A 5,443-nucleotide genomic window follows, 5' to 3' on the forward strand; every position below is an offset into this window, starting at 1 on the left:
CTATAGATAGAAGTGCCATCCCAAGTCATTTGACTTCACTACAGTATGGATGGAGGGTTATAATCAGGCCTGAGCCCTACATATTATGAAAGAAAGATTCCAGTCCTCAAAGGGAGGAGATTCTTAGGGACGTGGTCATCAAACTAAGTATCATTCACAATGCTATTGTTTTTTGATGTCTTTAAAATTGCCACCTCTCCCATGTTATTATGGAGCGCTAGCTTCTAAAGTGGTGGAATGTTATACCATTTCAATAATAATGTATATCACATTGTGGCTCGAGTTTAAGAAATACACAAAGTATTTCTTTTTTTTCCTTTTCTTTTGTCACAGCATCAGTTGAAGCTGAACAACACGAGATATTGCCGCTTCACCCATAAGTGGTGTTTTTTAATCTGCCCTTTTTGACGGCTCAGTGGGTCACTGGCAAAAGGCCCAATGAGTGCTTTTAAAAGGGGGACACAAAGTATTTCTTACTACCAAACAATATCACCTTTGCTGACATTCTCAATATTAGTAGCTTCTTCCTTATCAGGGTTTGGGGTGACATCAGACCGTGGTCCTTTTATCTTTGTCCCCTGGGAGATATTGGATTAGAAAGTACATTGAACTCTCTCAGAGCTCTTCGTTTCTTCACAGTTCCTTCCAGGAAATGGCTTAATTCTTGTTTCCAGGCATCTAGAGTTTTATAAGATGATTTGACTTAAGTCATATCATCTCTCAAGCTTCCACTACAGCAGATTTGATCTTACTGCTTGACCCTCTAAGAGAGTGGATACGTGAAGAGGGCTGGCAGCCTCCTGAAATGACCATCTGACTCCCCAATGGCTACTGATGCTAATGGAAAAGAAAATAGGGAAGGTACATGAAGAGATAGCTACAACTGCATAGGCAAAAAAGCCAGTGAAATGTAATTCTTAAAATGTTTTTTAGAAAACGTAGGCTGTATGATATTTAATGAAAGGTTTTCCCCAGAGGGGCCCCAGAAAATATGAAGTACACTATAGATGCCAAGATTCATTGTGAGAAAATGCATGGACAACAGAAATCTTTGTTTGTTTTTGCTATTCCACCTACACCTCACTAATTGACTATCTCATCATCTAACATTGTGCATTTATAACCGCAGTAAAAGAATCTGTTGAACTACTCTGTGGATTAATGATGGATATCTGCCAGTAACAACACTGAGGTGTGAGGTGAGATGGGTAAGTGGCTATGATTGTAAGGGTTCATGTCAAGTTGGCTGGGCCATGATGTACAATGAATGATGTAGCAGTTATGTAATGATTTAGTTTGGCAATTAAATAATGATGTATTCATTCTCCATTTCATGATCAACTGTGGTCAGTCTACATTGTTTCATAACGCTAAATTTTGAATAATGACCTGATCCTTGAAGCCTAGCCTTAATTGATGGAGGAGAATATATATTCAAGACATGATTACAAAATATTAAGACATGACTATACATTGAAGGCAAAGGCATAAAAGAAAGGGCTGACAGAGAAACTAGCTTGGCTCAATTACTTCCATTTACTTTTCATGCAAAAGGAGATAATTTTAGATGAGTAAGTTTAGAATAGGTATTGATAGAGTTAAATAAAGATCATAGAAGCCTGCTTAGCAGACCTCCCAACTCAGAAGATTTGTAGCTCAACTATAGTAAGAACTCATATACAGTTTTGAATTTTTCCCAGTGATCTCTAAGGATTCAGGGGAAATGAAAAAGTAATATGACAAGGCAGGAAACTAGTATCTGCTATGCCCATTCTTACTGAGAAAAATTGGAGAATCAAAGGTATAATTCAATAAGTATGTCCTTGATAACAGGAAAAATTCTAGAAAGACTTTTTTCCCCTCCAAGAATATTTAAGATTGAGAATAATAAAGATTAATTTTTTTTAAAGAACAATCTAGATTTAGGTTTTTCATTGTGTGTCATACTCTAGGTTACCCTCAATATCTGACAAATTAGATACAATTCAGAAAATGTATAGATATATTCTTTGAAAGGCATACGAATATTTTCTATAAATATCTTTGAAACTAAATGGAGAAGTGAAGGTTGTGTGATATATAACCATTGATGAATTTGCATCCTGTTAAGAATCTACAGAGAATGGACTGCATGATGTGCCTTGAGGATAGCGCATACCTCTGATGTGTCTTGGTACACCAGGATGGAGCGCATAGTGGGTGTTCAAAAACAATTTAACAACTTACTGAGTGAAGGAATGAATAACGTATAGTCAGTATTACTTGGTTTCTCATCGCCTTTGAATACAAACTGCGCTAAAAGAAAAATGGAAGGTAGCCTGATTAGATACCATGGATTAGTCCAAATGCTTGCTGGCAATGAGGGGACCAATCTCATTTCTGAACCTGTTTTAATTTGGAAACACATACGTGGTTGTAATCAGTTAGACTGAGATGTTATGTTAAAATTGTAGGTAAAAATAAACCAAACTCATTGCCATCAAGTCAATTCTGACTCATAGCGACCCTATAGGACAGAGCAGAATTGCCCTTTGGGGCTTCTGAGATTATAAATGTTTATGGGAGTGGAAAATCTCCCCATTCTCCTAAATTAGTGGGTTCAAACTGCTGACCTTGTGGGTAGTGGCACAGTGCACAATGCACGACACCAACAGGGTGCCTTAAAAGTGTGGCTAGGAAAATATAAAGCACAAAAGTAGACGCCCAATGACTTTTAGACGATGCCTAGATATTTTGTAGAACGACCTTACCAAGCTTAGAAAAGCTGGACGTCTTAGAGGCATTGTCTCTAGATTGCAGTTATTTCCTGTATGTGATATGATGACTAACTTGAGGCTTTACTCATATTTAATGAGCTCAAGATACTTTAACTTAATACATCTAGTTTCATTTTGCAATGAGTAAGAAAACTTTGACCTCCCAAAGAAAGGCTCAGAGTTGGCAAGAATTGTGCATGGTAGTTTTGTGATGCAGATTTCAGCTAATGGAACATGTAATTAAGATGACCAATTGCTAATGCAGTTGGAGAAATTCCAAGAACTCTGATATGAAACCTACCAATTACAGTGCATTTTCCACTGCTATCTAAGGGGATTAATGATTCTTTCATTCGCCTTATTGAAATTCCTTAGCTATTTAAGCATATTTCAATTGATAATGGAAGAAATAGTATTATATCTATTTGAAGAGCGAAGTACAGGAAATGAGAGAGGCATAGCCCATCTCGAAGTATCTGTAATAGTTCTATCTGGGCTTTCTTTATGTAAAAGTACTTTCATAATTATATTTTATCTTACTGGTATAGAGTATATATAATGAATTCACAATATATTGATTTCTTTGTCAAGAATTAATAAATAATACAAAGGGAGGTGAAAGGCAGGGGATAACATACACTCACAATCCAATTCTTTAAAGATTTACAGTGTCTATAAGGAATAAAGAAGGTTCTTCATAATTATAAAATTTTCTTACCTTTAATTTTCACTATAAGTTACTTGACAAATGTTTATGAAATGAGATTGAATCATCAATAACACAGTCATGGTAAAATTTTATTTGGAATGCCATATTTCTAGAATTGACTTAAAAACTAACTGATTTAAATCACATAATTTACAATATTGCATCTCCAGTACTAAACATAGTGTATGATATATAATTTTGAGTCCATGTATGCTAATTGGATGAATGTGTATGTAACTCTTTTACTCTGAAATTAGCCTTAACTGAAAGTTATTTGTTTTTGTAACATTCGATTACTCTAAAACAAGATTGAAACACATGCAGAAAATGTCAACACGCATAATATCTGGGTGTTCATTTCTTGGCGGCTTGTTTCAGAATTCTCTCTGAATTTTCCTGTGTACTTGAAGTATTTAGAAATTAAAGAAAAATTATATTTAGTTTGTTATATTTCTGTGTTTGGGTTATGGGCATTTTCTTCATTCTAAATTGCTCTGTCGAATATTCATATGTTATGGGAAATAACAAACATAAATCTACAAGTGGACACACAGACAATACAGGTCCAAATAAGTGTATGCCTAGGTGAAAGGGATTGCACTAAGAAACATATATTGGTTTGGCAGATGATGTTTCTACATACATATTTGTTTGTGTGTAAATATATCCATGTAGCTAATAGAGCAAGCAGGAAGCAAATGTATGCACACTTCTTAGCCAAAAGCATATACCTTGAGATATTTAGATACATCCAAACAGTTCACTGGGCCGGTAGGCTTAAATCCACAGTCACAGGAGATTTTAAGTTCGATTGGCCTTGTTTATGAACAAAAGAGATTCCAAATTCAAATATAATTTACGAAGACCTATCTATTAAGCTTTAAATAGGACTGAGTCAAAATAAAAAGCCAAAGACTATCCATACAGATAGGGGAAAGCATCAGTCTGAGGTCCTATGGTAACCAGGGATTTGCAAGCACACTGCTACTTAAGGAGAAAGTCGACCATCAAGGAAACTCACCGAACCATGATTGGTGGGCTTTCCATGAGGCATTTTTGCACAGTGGTAGGGATGGAGACACTTTTTCAGGTTAGAGAAGTTTACATGCTGTTTCAGGGCCCTCTGATCAAGGTCTGCCTCATAACCATGTAGCCCCCCTCCCCCAGTTTCCCTCAGAGGCATGATCAACAAGTTCCCCAGGACAAGACTTACCTTCCCTAGGCTGGCCAGGGAAGTCACAGCACATTCACTCTGCCAGAGGCCAAGCCCTTTGTATACTGCTGGGAAAGAGACAGGGCTTTCAGAAACCCACACAGGTAGTTCTACCATGGCATATGGGTCAGTGTACAGAGCAGCAAGTGAGGTCGCTGCTCACAAAGAACTCAATGGAGGCTGAATCTATGTGGAGATTCCAAATGGATTTGGGCCTCCCACCTTGTACTCAGAATGTAAACTCTAATATAACACAACATCATTCACAATGTTTTACTTCCTACTTCGATGATTAGTGACTCACATCCTAAAAGGTTCCGAGAGGTCATCTAAGGTACAACCATTACTCTTTGCACCCTCAGCAAAGAATACCAAACCAAACACACTGTGTTGAGTCAATTCTGATTAATAGTGATCCCATAGGACAGAGTAGAACTGCCCCTGTGGGTTTCTGAGACTGTACCTATCTATAAGAGGAAAGGCCTCATTTTTCTCCCCAAGAGTGGCTGGTGGATTTGAACTGCTGATCTTGTGGTTTGAATTCAGTGACATAACCCAGTATACCACGGGGGCTTCTTGAACAAAGAACAGTGAAGAAAATTAAAAATACATTGCTAAAATTAGTCCATGGACTAATTTGAACTTCAGTCCATGGACCATTTGATCCTCAGCATCCACAGCCCTGAGACCAGAAGAATCAGATGGCCCTTAACTATCTCTGCCAGCTGTTCAAACAACAGGAAGTCCCTGAGAGAGTAGAGAAAA

At 37.2% G+C, this 5,443-nt stretch overlaps 1 non-coding gene across 1 annotated transcript; it reads right to left on the reverse strand.

Annotated features, from left to right (window-relative positions):
- Positions 1 to 322: 322 nt before the first annotated feature.
- LOC142449663 (small nucleolar RNA SNORA21) lies at positions 323 to 458 on the reverse strand. The gene has a single exon (XR_012784788.1). It is a non-coding gene; the product is annotated as a small nucleolar RNA SNORA21 (small nucleolar RNA).
- Positions 459 to 5,443: the final 4,985 nt, after the last annotated feature.

The sequence above is a fragment of the Tenrec ecaudatus genome, chromosome 5, assembly GCF_050624435.1.
Source record: "Tenrec ecaudatus isolate mTenEca1 chromosome 5, mTenEca1.hap1, whole genome shotgun sequence".
Classification (NCBI taxonomy): Eukaryota; Metazoa; Chordata; class Mammalia; order Afrosoricida; family Tenrecidae; genus Tenrec; species Tenrec ecaudatus.